The sequence below is a fragment of the Ischnura elegans genome, chromosome 7 (assembly GCF_921293095.1).
Source record: "Ischnura elegans chromosome 7, ioIscEleg1.1, whole genome shotgun sequence".
NCBI lineage: Eukaryota > Metazoa > Arthropoda > Insecta > Odonata > Coenagrionidae > Ischnura > Ischnura elegans.
The window spans coordinates 85552207-85567331 of NC_060252.1; the positions used below are offsets into that span (position 1 = coordinate 85552207).

Consider the following 15125-nt stretch of genomic DNA (forward strand, 5'->3'; position numbering starts at 1 on the left):
TATTGATGATGCATGTGTTCCCATTGTCCAGTGGTGGATGGAGAGGTAAGATATAAAATTTATTAGCGAAAATTGAGGCATTAACACATAAAAATAGCTTTTTAGTAATCAGAACCAAACGTAAAATAGAAATATTAGGAATGTACGTTAATAAAATGTTAATTTTTACAGCTTTATCGATAAAAATAATCTTTCTTCTTCTTGAGCCGTTTCAGAAAATTATTTGTGATCCTCTTCGATTTGAAAATTAGCGCGGAATTTATACACAACATAAAGATGAGAAATACCTCGAGAATTTGAACAACATTACCTGAACGCCAATCTACATTCACATGTTTTATTTGAAATGTTTGAAATTTGTATTGTGGTTAATTCATAGTGTCTGCCCCCCATAACTGTCACTCACTGCTGCAAAGTGATTGTAATATGAAGGCGCAGTATTATATTAGAGAATTATGGTATCGGAAACTAGTCGAATGAATTATAATGCCGCTGAGACTGGAACAACATCACTTGGCATGGCGCCAGAGATTTGGAGCTGATGGCTGTGACGTAATGGATTTTCATATTTTATGCACTTTTGTTCATAACGATAGTCATCAATTAACAAAATAGCACGCATTCCAAGTAAAAAATTTAAACATTAGTGAGAGGGTGAAATTTTATGAATACATTATGAAATTGGCGATGTGATTACCAAATAATTTATCACTTGCGATGCCATTTGCTTCGACGCGTAGTGATACGACCTGTTAAAAGAAGGGGTGCAATACGTCTGTATCACAATGTTGATAGCAATTATAATTTGGCAAGAAAGTTTATCATCTTAAACGGTTTAATGTTTGCTGTCAAAGGACGTCTTTGAAATTGTTTTTGGCCGAATAGCAAAGAGATTAAGTGAGAGTGAGCCCATTTTACGAGAAGTGTTAACTTTTCTTCGAAGTTTGTATAATCAAATTTCGATTTTAGTAACAATTTTTGATTGTGTACTTACTTATAACATTTGATCGCAAGTCATCACAGAAGCCTTCATTGGTGTTCCTACCGAAAATATATCTGAGTGCACGGATGGTCGTGACCTAAATTAAAAGTGAGTACCATGCAGAATTCTTTCTGCTCCTGATTGTTCATATATTTTTAATGTGAACTGATGTTTTGTTCCGTGGCAAAAATGTTCATGTTTGAGCCTTTTCGAAATGTATTTGAACTCACAGCTGAACGTTAATAGCCATTAATCGGGCGAAATTGTTCGATCCTATTTTTAGTAAGTGACAAATTAACGCGGATCGAATTACTTATAATGTGTACAATCTGTTAAGGAAAGCACAATGCCTTCAGATTTGTATTTATAATACTGCTTTATATATTACGTGTTAAAACTTGAATGTTTGGCTGGGGTTGATATCGGCTCACAATCACTTGTGCCGAAGTTGCCCTAAGGCTCTCCTCATAATCATATCCCTAATGCTATTCTTGCAGTTACATGTGTTTATGATATATTATTATAATTTTGTTTTGCCCAATGCAATGCTTTTGCTTTGGAGTCGAAATTTCGTCTGCAAAATGAGGTGTTTACTTGTTATTAATGATAAGCTTGTTCGAGACTATTTTGGTGTATAGTTTTAAAAAATATATATAATCCAAAATCAATATCCGATTCTGAAAAGGAAGAGGTATTATATGTGAGTTATGGAGTCTTGAGAGTCACACAATAGCCTATGACAGGTAGGGAATCATACCCTTTTTTCTACAAGTATTTACTTCCTATTCTGAACTTGCTGCACATATTCATAGGCACTCCACAGTCTTTATTAGGTTGGGGAAATCGATGGCTTTCTTATGCCATTTTCTATTGTCTTATGTGCAAATTTACTGCAAATTAGTTATAGTTATTCTGCATAAAAACAAATCTTACTAATTGATATGATGAGAGGACCTTCACTAAACATGAAAATGTGTCTATGTGAATAGGCTTGAAGCGTAGTGTATAGATAGAGAGTATGCAGTTTCGGAGGTTAATAGTCACATACCTCGCCGGTTACAGTTTGCAGTAGGAAAATAATTCTTATTGATATTAATTCTAAGCATGTGAGGCCGAAATCCAGATTGCCTATGATTAATCTTCATTGTATAGTGATCTTCTGAATGGCTTCTCCTTATTTCCTATTTTTTATTTCATCTCTTTGTCCATCCCAAGTTGATGCATTAATCAGTGGGTTAATTAAATATAACTAAATAGAAAATCATAGGAAGAGTCATTGGTTGGTGCAGATTTGAAAGGAAGCGTGTAAGCCAGAGAAAATTTTGTTGTACATGTTATGAAAAGATATCTATGTAGTGGACTCTTTATACTACAAAGAGAAAGGGGAAACTTAACTATTGCTGGTGAATGGAATAACATAAATATCAATTGATTGTGAACAGTGATAATGTGTTTTTCAATTAAGTTCTGCAATGCTTATTACCATAACTGTTATATAGGCTATGAACCAGCACATATAGGGGGCCACCCGTGTTGCCGAACACTGCAGAACCACAATTGTTAACTTTTGTGTATCATAAGATGGCATTGTCTTGTAAATGTGTTTCAGTATTTATGAATCAGTAGTAGTAAAACTTTCTTAAACTTTCCATGTGACTTGATTGTTTTTTTATTATGATAAAAGTAAAGGTAACTCATGATATCTTTTGCACCCTCTTGAGTTTTTTCTGTATCTGCCACTGCTATGAACTATGTCTGTAGATAGTCTGTGGTATAGAGCTTTTTAAGTATGGAATTAAATTTAGAAATGTGCACTGAACTAATCTGTCATTACAATTCATGAAAATTCTTTGCCTCGTGTGAAAGCACGGGTGCGTATGTATTTGTAAACTAGATGCAGCTTATTCCTACCTCCATTTAATTCTACTTCACTTTGTAGGTAGCTTTGATTATTGCAACAGCTACTGTATAGATTGTTTTGATTTTTATGGGATTCTTAATTAGAGATAAATGATATTGAATTATTGCTATCTAATCCAAAAATAATTTTAATGATACATTTCCCAAAAAATATCTTGAATATTGTCCTAAAAATACGTTAAGTGACATTGTAGAAAGTTTTCTATCGTAAATTATGTTAGGATGAAAAAAGTAGTAGTATGGCGAGGGAAAACAAGCCAAGTGTTGGCAATTGTTGGAAAACGTTGAAAGCTTTGGGCGAAGACTTCTATCGTGGTTAGATGATGCGGTAATGGTTCTTGGGCCTTTTGTATGGTGGTTACTGACACGAGCTGGCAGTTCATCAGTCTTCAGTGCTGAAACTGGTTTAATATTCTTCAGTCATATCGTGGCCAGCTTTAAAAGGTCCATACGACACGAAATGTATTGCAAACTTCATTGACATGTAGCCATAAGCTGTCTCGTGCATATTAATTACTTTTACGTGAAGAGTTCTTGGGATCGCCACCAGGTCAGGAACTGCATTAACTACCATTGTTTTGATGTCCGACTCGGCCATCATCCACAGGGCTATCCCTGAACTCTTAACGAGGTCCATTTGGGATAGCGCTAAATGTATTAATTCTTTTGCTAGCAGATTTTTCTAGTTTGATACAAAATTTCTCAGCATCTCTTTGCTCATTCAGGTCACTCATATTTAATCCTACCATAGAAAAAATACATGTGCCATAAACTGCCAACATGAGCTGTATACCCAACCCCATAGTCATGAAGCCTCGGTAGCGTAACTGGCTAACGCACTCGACTGGAAATCGGGGGATCCGGGTTCGAATCCTGGTCAAGGCGAATGATTTTTTGCCGGCCTCGGTGGCGGCGGGGTAAAGTCCTTGCCTGCCAAACATGAGGTATCGGGTTCGAGTCCCGCCTGGTTAGCTTTCACCTATCCATGGCATGGTAGTTCATGCACGTGTAATTGTTAAATTTGTTGAACACCCTGGCATAAAATGGACAATATGAGCTGTATTCGGTGGTTTTGGAATACACTAAACTAAACTAAAACCAAGCAATCAGTACTGATAATTTCAATCTCGAAACTGTACCTTAATCAACTAACCTTAACAAATATGTCGGCAACTAACTAGACCCGGGCAGCTCAAACAGTCTTGTGTATTTTTTGAACTGGCCTCATACAGTGAGTGCTATAGTGAGGAGATTACAATAGAGGGGAATTTTTAATAATGCAGAAACATGGGGTATTCCTAAGGAGGATATGAATTGGCCGAAGGAACTGGCGAGAAGTAGATTTGGAGAAGAATTGTGGCTGTAGCCCAAAAGGAAAATAACTAAGAAAATCCCTGGCATGTTTTTTGAAGGCAGTAGATAGAGTTGATAGGAATAGTTGGCTGTTGTTGAATCTGTAGGGTAATGGGCATGCTAAGTCAGTGGTAAAAGTAAGGGGGCTTGGAAAACAGTGGAGGGAAATAGTCTTTATGAACTGAGTGATGAGAGAATATATGCCTTGGTAAAGAGTGAATGGGTATGAGATATTAATGGCATTTATTTTTTTAAATAGTTGTGGATGATTGAGCTTTGGTAAAAGCCTTGAACTGTAGCTTGTTGGTAACTTCAATTTATTAGCTTTATTAATTTCACTCCTTTCCCTTAGGCTATCAGCTTGTTGTTGAGGGAGGGCTTGCATATTTAAATGACCCTTAGAGGTGCTGGTGATAATAATTCTCTGCTGCTCCTGGTAGGGTCTCCCATATCATGTAGATTGAAGGTAGTAGCCTGAAGACAAGTAGACCACATGCATGCAGAAGGCCTGGAGACATGGGGGAGTTAGAGATCAGAGTGGGATTGATGTCTCAGTCAGTGAAGTTTTGCGATGATTAGGCAGTGATTTGCTAGTGAGCAAAAGGCTAACAAATACTAATAAATGTGCTGGGTAAATGGGGGAAAATACTCCATCAAGATAAACCACATGTATGTAAAGGTTATGTGATCTTTGAAATAATTATTGATAAGATTATGTAAAATTTGAGAACCAGAAATTTAAGATTGAACGTAAAAGTAGATTGCCACAAATTTGTCGAGGTAGAAGATTATGGGAGGTAATTTAGAGGCAAAGAGACACAGGTGCAAGGATATGAGTTGGAGGATAACTTTAGAGCAAGAGGTGTTTTCAAATATGAAAGAGCATAAGGGAGAATCGTTGTGCAAAGAAAAGGCTTGTGAAATGTCTGATATAGAGTGTGGCCCTTATAGTATGGAAACATGGATGTGGAGGAATAAAGATTAGAAGCACCTTGAGGCATTTGAGTATGGGTGCTGAGGAAAATTAATAAGGTGAAATCAATGAATAGGGAAACAAATGAAGCGCTGGACGCTGAGGCACACATGGGGGGCGCACGCCCCCCCCCCCCCTTGCGGGGCTGCCCACATTGCCGAACATTGCAGAACCACAATTGTAACTTTTTTTATATCATTAGATAGCATTGCCTTGTATATGCGTTTGAGTTTAAATAAAATTATCTTCAACTTTGCATGTAAGTTTATTTTTCATTACCATAAAAGCATAGGTACCTTAAAATATCTTTTGCACCTCCCCTTGAGTTTTTTTTTTCTGCATCTGTTACTGGCTGGACAGGGTGGGGGAGAAGAGGAAATTGCCAGAGGAGATATGGAGAAGACAAGTTTTAAACATAACGAGTGCGAAGTAGGGAGGATATGCTAGTAGAAATAGGGACTTAATAGTTAGTCTTGATAATGATGGTATAAACGTCAAAACTAGTAGACTGTTAAAATAAAAGTTTGTGGAATAGTACTGAGTTTTGTTTCACCATGAATATTTCATCGTTCCACCAAGTAACGCCCAAATCAGTTGACTTTAATAGTTTACTAGCTAAGGTATGTTTTGATGGAGGCAGAACTAGCTTGTGTAACATTTTACATGTACCAGTTCTGGCTTTCTTACCCAATGTATTTTTTAAACTCAGTATACCATCAACCTCTTTTAATCATATCTATAAAACCTATTCTCTTTCTACATTCTCTGATATGTATATGTCCTTACCGATATTATCATTTTTCCTCTCAACTCCAATGACTTTCTTCTACCTCTTCTTTCCTCTTTGTATTCATGAAGTTTCTTTGATAATCATACCTGAATAATCTTTATTTGCCCTTGTCTATATCTAAATCCACCTTATACTTATATTCATGCTTACAGATTGTGCATAAATAGAAAAAAATAATCGCCTTGACCAGGATTCGAGCCAGGATCTCTCGATTTCCAGTCAAATGCTTTAGCCAGTTAAGCTAATGAGGAGTCTTTTCCCTCTGTGGAAATTTGTGGGCTATACCTATCAAGATGGTCTGGACTGCTTAGCGTATTAAGTTACTAGCAGTCTAAGTTGTGCGCACTATGCCACAGCTAGAGAGAAAACCCTGAACTCTAAACACTAAGAGGTGTTAGCTCTAGACAAATTTAATTATACCAGGACAAGCTATGGAAAAAAAATCAGAATCACCCTCAATGTACAAATTGTGCAAAAATTCCACAGAGAAAAAAATCATTAATCTTGACTGGGATTCAAACCTGGATCCCCCGTTGTCTGGTCAAGTTTGTGCATTGTGGGTGACTCCGTAAATGTTTCCCCATGGCTAGTCTCGGTATACTTAAATCATGAATGCAAATGTTTCAGAGAGCCTCCTGTCCACCAGCAGGGAATGCCAATAATGATGACGTCTAACGTTGAAACCATGGTCGTGAATAAATATTAATGTGAAAGCACAAAGTTCTTTTTTTAATTTAATTATGAATCACTTTCACCAAGTTACGCCTCAAACAATCAATTTTGCCAATAATGCCTAATCTTTTTTTAAGCATTTTTTTCTTTTTTTCAAGTTGTTACACAAATTACCCATCACTGAAAATATCCTAATTAATAGAGTATATCTCCCTAGCTGCGGCAATTTTCTTTGTGAAAACCTTGCCACTATCTCTCTTGATACTTGAAAAAATACATTTGGTTCTCCTTGTCCTATTAGTCTCACTGTTTAATTGCTTTTTTTTCGTGTTTCTTTTAAAACTCACTCACTCCGTGTTCAACCCGATGGTTACTTTGAAACCATCAACCTTAGTATTCCTTTGTTTTATCTACATTCTCTGTCCTATGAATCTCTAAATGGCCCACAAAGGACTGTGGGTCTATCAAAGTGCTTAGTAACTTTCATTGTAAATGGTGTAGTTATTTGCTTCTAAAATATAGTTTAAAATTAAAATCTTGTGATACTTTCCACAGATAACATGCCATTTTAATGCAAGTTTGAAAGGAAATAGCCATGATTTTTCGTTCATAGCCACAATCCATGTGAAAGTCTGGCATCGAAAATTTAACTGTGGCTTACGGTAAAAAAGCCCCTTTTTTAATGTACAAAACAAAGTAACATAGGTATCTTCAATTGATTCTTTAATGATGTTTTTAGTTATTTTTTCCTTAATAAACCCAAAGTGGTCATAATTCTGTAAGTTATTTTCCTTCAAAGGTCTTTTTTCTTTTCCCTCACCAATTTTTTTCTCCATCCGTAACATCTGAGTCTGCATTACTTTTACTTGTATTTGCTCCTTTCTTACGATATATCTTTTATATCACCCATATTAGTTGGTTTTGTTCTTGATTTAACATTCCATCATATTTTTACAACTGCTCTCATCTTCATCTTCTGTTTCTACTGCACTCTGGATTTTATTGGTTCCATTCCGCCAACACTAATCAGTGGAAATCCTCTCCAAGATATTTTGCTGCTCAGTTTTATTTCATGTTGTTATTTTTTACCCTAGGGTTATAAAGCTTGTATTTTGGGAAGTAATGGCCTATGAGCTGGTCACTGTGTGTGACCTATGATTCTGCCTTAAGATTTTGATCAATGTCAACAGCTTTGGCTGTAATTAACATACTGCTGGACATAGTACCTTCCTTAGTCAGTGGAGTGCTATTGTTTTCTGCATTGATTATGATGTTGCTGACTAGTATATTGTTGAAGGAAATAAATAATCGCCGAGGTTTTTAAGTTAGTATCAACAGTATTAACGGTGATTAAGGAGAGACGTACGGGTGTATGCTGCGTGATGCATCGGAATTGCCCCGACATTTCATGACCAACTTCTGGCCACTTCTTCAAGGGAATGTGCTTGAGTTTTGTTCTGCTGCCTTTTTATTAGAAGTGGCCAGCAGTTGGTCGCGAAACATCGGCGAAATTCGGATACATCTCGCGGCATACACACTAGGGGCGGTCATCAAACAACTTTTTTCGAAAGTCAAAGTTCGACATATTACAAAATGTAGCCCGACGTACCAAATGAACGGAGAAAAAATTTTGTTCATGTAGGTTGACATCCTACGGTTGCACCAGGGCCGTTTATGTTAAGCTTAGGCAACCCGCAACACATTCCCTCTTTTTACGCTATTTCGGCGATAAATGTCGTGATTTTAATGATTTTTTCAGCCGATTCTGCACCAGTCATGTACGAAATAGTCGAGGTAAGCAACATAGGTCGAATAATAACGTTTATTATACAATCACCGGTATTAAAATGCAAAGAAACATAAAAAACTTTGAAATTTTCTTAATTAATGGTATATATTTTAATTTGGTGTACTCGTATGGGCATGATCGCACTGATCTGACCCTACTGTTTATATACAACAACATTTTTCCCCTCTCTCATCCTAGAGTAAGGATCTCCTAATCTCCCTATGGACCGCCTATGAACTGATATAAATACACTGGTCAGGGATATGAAAAGCCCTAATGCCTTCATCTGGCGAATAGGTCTTTCTTGCCTGCAATATCCTTTGGAAGGCTACTCTTCGCGCTTCGACCCTTTCATCATTCACCAATGAGGATGTTTTCGGGATGAGCGAAGAACGCTTTGCTCTGGATGAATTTCTCAAGAACTCTACTTTTTACGGAATTGTCTTATTCTCTTAAGCATTTCCCAGATATGTTCTGCTTCTGTAATCTTCCAATTTTTCTTTATTGTGAACCCCATAGGAATATAGAGTTTCATCATAGTCTCGGTTATTGGATTCAAAGCCACTGTTGGTCGTCTTGTTTCTATGTAAACTCGGATCACTCTGTTGGCCGTCATTCCCCATCTGCTGTTATTCATTTCCCCATTATCGCGATAAGCCAGCTCTTGTGGGATGTATCCCCTGGAAATACCATGAGCCATGTCCAGCGAATAATTTTGGTATTTGCTGATGAAAGATGAATTTAGTTCAGGATCAGGTAGACCAAGATCAATCGTCTGAAATTTCATTAGAGGTAGCTGCGCACAGGTCTTTAGTTGGCGACCAACTGACCCAATGTAGATATTTGGTCCCGTCGTTGGCCGATCAAATTTCTCCATCATAAGTCGAAGAGGAAGTTCATCTGAATGCAGAAGGCACTTAAATCTATAAGGCACGCCCGAGACGCACGTCGATAAAACATATAGCGCCTCCCTTCCAGCCGGTCGCGGTGTTCGAATGTGATCCATCACAACCGATGCACCGTATGAAAGACGTGTCAATTATAGCAGCTTCAACTAATTCGAGGATAGAGTTTCCGAGCCATTCTGTTTCTCCTGTTTCAGTTTATGCATGTCCCAAATGAACCCCGCCGGGTTCTGCAAGGATGACTACATGCTCTTCGGTTATGTCGTGATGCGCACTTCATTGTTGCTGCACAATTCCCTGATTTTCGTCTTCTCTTTTCTTCCCTCGAAGAACAATGCTATCCTCGGTTGATCTCTAAGCTTTTCCATATCCTCTGAAGTCGCAAGTTCTCTGTCTTTCTTCCTTTGTCACGCAATTTTCTTCCGGTCGACAATCATCGATGCATTTTCAGGTGTGACCTGGCCGACGTCTTCAAACGCTCCAGTCACGAGGGTTGCTGCAAACCGCTGGCTACGTTGTGCCTTTTCACCGATTGGCAGGTCACAGGCAGCTTCAGGATGTTGCGCGCAGAGCTATTATAGGATGGGCGGGAGAATGGTTGCCATTCGTCGCCGAGCACAGGTGGCGAGTCATTTTGAACTTTAGAGCACTAAGACTTGAATTTAGAACCAATTTTCTGGGCAAATGATGCCCTATTTTCAAATGATTCGTCCGTTTTTATCATTTTTTTTCTTTGGTAGCCTTCTTCCTATGTTTTTTGTGGTTTTCCAATCAATGGTCCCAATCACTAGTTCTCCGGTTGATCTTTGGTCTAAAAGGAATGATACTTCTTCATTTTTAATTTACGTCATCGGCTTACAAATACACTAGGCCAATTTTGGAAGACACATTGAGGAAAATAAAACAATATTTTAACATCTTCCTTAAATTAATAAAGTCTCGATGGGCAACAGAGGAATTTTTCTTCTTTGTGCTCTTCATAATTTTTTTACATTTCGTGTTGTATCTCTAAACTGCCATGAGGATGCCGCGGTTCGACATTAAAGGTCCAGACGTGTCGTTCTACACTTGGTCCACTCTGTCGGTGACAACATGGGCAATCTCCTGGACCGATTGATCAAATTCTCATCTTTCTTGCATCTTTTCCATCTTCACCCATTAGTAATACTTCATAATATCTTCATGTGTGGGAAGATATCTCCCAAACATCTGTCGAGGAGCGCCAAAGAGATGACTCTCAACTGAAGAGCGTGTCAATACATTCATTGTTTATTTTAGTTGCTTCTCCATTAAAAAAAATCACTTCGGCACGAAATCCTTGCCTCACAAAACCTTGCGAAAGGCCATCCACATGTACAAGACAATTCATCAATAGCGTACAGGGAATATGTATATAGTAAAGGAGAATGGAGGGGAAATGGAGAAAAAGAGAGGATACCGGCAAATGTTACTTTGTTTTAATTTGTATTTAAATAGCCTTCAGCAGCTCACTTCCTTCCAATCTGTTTAATTACCATTTATCTCCACCAATTTTGGATAAAAAAAGATTGCATCTTAACTTGTACGTCATAAGACTTGAAGGGTGGGTAGTAATGGGAGAAGCTCGAGTTGGAGCGCCCTCCACGTGGCGAGTTCTGCGTCTCCCTGAGAGCCAGAGTGGCACCTGTTCTCATGGTGGGTGAAGAACTGCAAAATTTGGAACACGGAGTCATTTTCGTAGACGATGTAGCCTGAGCAGTGCGTTGACATTAGTTCATAGGGTTCATAGGCCGTAGGGAGACGAGGAGATCCTTACTCTAGGATGAGAGAGGGGAAAAATGTTGTTGTATATAAACAGTAGGGTCAGATCAGTGCGATCATGCCCATACGAGTACACCAAATTAAAATATATACCATTAATTAAGAAAATTTCAAAGTTTTTTATGTTTCTTTGCATTTTAATACCGGTGATTGTATAATAAACGTTATTATTCGACCTATGTTGCTTACCTCGACTATTTCGTACATGACTGGTGCAGAATCGGCTGAAAAAATCATTAAAATCACGACATTTATCGCCGAAATAGCGTAAAAAGAGGGAATGTGTTGCGGGTTGCCTAAGCTTAACATAAACGGCCCTGGTGCAACCGTAGGATGTCAACCTACATGAACAAAATTTTTTCTCCGTTCATTTGGTACGTCGGGCTACATTTTGTAATATGTCGAACTTTGACTTTCGAAAAAAGTTGTTTGATGACCGCCCCTAATACACACATATGTCTCTCCTTAATCACCATGAGCCGCGAAAGCTTTAACCAAGAAAGTATTAACAGTAATTATTTAATGTGTAGTATTCATCTCTTTAATTTGAGTTGTTTTTATTTGGCTTCTTATCCTTTAATTTGACATGGGTGACCCTTCTGTGTGCAGATGTTTTTCCTCCCATCCATCCAACTCTTAGGGATATTTTATAAATTAGTGGTTCTGGAGATCTGTGACTAAATAATCTAAATAATTGTGCCATTTATGTAGGTTTCATGAAATTCATATTATTTCAACTAATGTACCTGAAAATAATAAGGCACTCGATCAAAAATTGTTGTATTATATCCTTAGAGAGAGACATAGCCAATCTGTAATTTTAATACATTAGACCTCTACCAGATCAACCCTGCTAACATATTCTGTAGTCATTCGCAGGTACGTTTCATCCGCCTGCTGATATACTTCATTCTCTTAATGACTTTGGCCCGTAATATCTCATTCAAGCATCTTCCTCCCATCTCTTGCATAGATTTTCTTTCCTCACTTTTCACATTGACTACCATTTCGATTGTCTGTATTTATTTTATTTTTATTTTATGTATTGCCTTCCAACCGAAAACAGCACTATTTGGCATTTACATCATAGCATTCAACAAATAAACATGCATAAACATCTATGTCCTGGGTAGGGATGGCCTAGTGTGTTTCCACAACATTCACTTCAACTCTTCCTATTCAGCTAATCTTCCATCTTTTTCTTAGAATTTTAGATCGTATCCCCAATGAGAAGTTCTTTCTCTCTCTTGCTAGTGTCTTTTTCATAATTTTTTTCTTTCAGCAACCTTCCCTATAGAATGTTATCCATATAAATACAATTCCACACTGACTCTAAAATGTTATCTTTAGATTTCTCGATGTTATAAGACCATTTTGCTGGTTACTTATTGGTGATGCAAGGTTCTTTCTAAGAAAAGAAGAAAACAATGTAAATTAACAGTGATAACTGAGGTAGAATGTTTGCCAGGGTACTTGAATTATCAGTCATGATTGAATGGATTACAATTGAATTCTACTCCGCTACATGTGGCTATGTTGTAAGTTTATTTTCAGTACTGCAGGCTCTCTCGAAATTTCTCTTACGTTTTTCCAGATTTCCTATTCCTAGTTTTTCAAATTTCGATTGCACGAAGTATATTTGTTACTTTTTTATACCCATTGAATATTCATCCAAGTTGCAATAGTTTTTATGGTGATGCTTTTACGTAAGAATGCAGCAGTTTTGTATTTTCCGCGATTAAAATTAATCAATGCACTATCTCGGTCTTCGGGGTGAACTCGCTTGTTGATCGCTCGGTGTGCCCAGAAGGTGGAGTGCTGCATCGCCTCCGGAACGTCGGCAAAGCATGTGAACAGTGAAAACTCGACCTGGCTTCACTCCGAAGACCGAGATAGTTCAGTGATTTTGCATTTATGCTTTTATTCGTATATGACGCGGAGATCAATAGCGAAAGCCTAACATAGGCTCAGGTTTAGGCTTCTCCTTGTTACCAGTATGATGACAGGCTATATCGCTCAAGGAATGTCATTTGAACGTTTGTTTTCTCGTAAGTGTGATTTCAATTTCCATAATCTCATCGCGTGTCTGTAGGCTTTATCGTTTTGAATGTTTTGTCTGGCCGTGGTTCCGAGAAAGCTCCAGAGAATGGATTTCTTGACTAGGACATGTGTGTCATTTTCACGTTGAATCTGTATTAATGTTTTTTTGTGAGCAAAAATCGTTCACTAACAGTATCTCCTTTTCGATATACTCTTTTAATTTGCTTCTGGTTGTAGGTGCTCTGTCTGTAGGGGGGCGCCAATTAATTACGTCTGGTGATTTTGGCGATTTTTTGGACCCCCCTCCCCTTTGGTGAGATATCGTGAGATTTGTATCGACCCCCTCCCTCTAATCCCAGTGACAGACAGATGATAGTTTAAAATGCGCATTTTCAATGTATGTACGTTAATCTATTCTTAATTGCGTTGGATGTGTTAAAAAAAACAATGTTTCGTTATTTTTATTTGAGATTAGTTAAGACTTGTATTTAAGGTCGCAGCTTTGCACTGTATCTTGCCGAAAAAATTACGTGATACTTGCCAGGACCGCCACGTGTGATTGGGTGAGAATAGGCTTGACCCCCCCCCCCCCCTAACCGCCTCACGTAATTTACGGATGCCCCCTTACGGATGACAAGGCATTGGTGTCTTTTGAGCGTATTACATCCTCTTTGATTATCCTTATTATTCGTAAAATCTTTCCAGTTGTGGAATATTAACTCTGGAGGTAAGAGAGCTCACAGTCCAGAGAAACTCTGGGAGAATTGCTCTTCCCGTGGACGAACCCGGAAGTGGGCGGAACGCCTGGTCCACTGCTTGTTTTTCGTCGTTAGCTTTCCTATTCTTATGCCATTTTTCCAAGGTGAATGAACTTGTTATGGTCGGCATATCAGGATATTCCTTTTCTTTCGGAGATTATCGTTTCTTGATTCCAATCTTCGAACATGTTCGGCGTGGTTTGTTTTTCCGAAAGAAATGGTAATTTGATAGTATATATGATGTAGAGGTCACTTTTTGGATATACGGGAGAGTAATTAAGTTTCTATATGTAAAAATATATTTCTTTGAAAAATATATCTGCACGAGCACCAAGATTGTTATCGCAATAATAATAGAAATTTTTGGGTCGTCCGATTACTTACCTGTTCGATTTCTCCCTCGAAGGAACATCATAATCGGTATGAGAGTTCGTATTTTGAATGTGTAGTAGAGTTACCTATTCGGCTATCTGGGGAAGTTATACTCATGTATTACCTGGAAGAGAAGTGGTTTCATTCTGGCCTTTGTTGAGCCTTACTATTTTATCATATTCTCACAAATATTTTATTTGAATTAATTGACAATTTCGTTTAGGAAATTTTATGTGGGGGCTTTTTCATTGCGTGTAACTTATTTGTATGTTGTAAAAACCTGGCACTCTTTTTATTTTTATTTAGGGAACATTCATATGTATGGGTGGACCTACCGGAAGTTACGTTTCTCTCTACGTTTTTTCTTTATTTCTCAACGAAGATTTTAGGCGGTTGAAAGTTGGCCGTGTTTGGTTATCTGTAACAGTTATTAAGTTTCCTCTATTGTTTTCCTGTGATTTTGATTATATTTCTTTGAGCGTTTTTTGCAACCTTACCTTTTTTCGTATTTTCCCCTTTGCTCTCCTATCTGACTCTGTTTTGTTTTTCAATTGTGCGACTAAAAAAGGCCTCTTATCAGTTTTCGAACTAATCCTCATCGGCAGCATTTAGCTCTCGAAAAGTTTGAATTAGGTATTTCACTTTCGATATCGATCCTCAAAATGCTATGATCTAATCATACCTCATCATCATTAGTCAACAATCCTAAGATTGATTTGACGCAGCTCTCCATTTCTCTCTCCTATCCGCTAATCTCTTCATAGCTACATA

At 37.8% G+C, this 15125-nt stretch overlaps 1 protein-coding gene across 1 annotated transcript in view; it reads left to right on the forward strand.

Annotated features, from left to right (window-relative positions):
- The first annotated feature begins 449 nt into the window (after positions 1-449).
- The window catches only part of LOC124163029, a 295123-nt gene continuing 280447 nt past the window's right edge, over positions 450-15125 (forward strand). Inside the window, exon 1 of the mRNA XM_046539812.1 lies at positions 450-1090. The gene's annotated coding sequence lies outside the window, so the exon portion shown is untranslated. The remainder of the gene's footprint in view (positions 1091-15125) is intronic.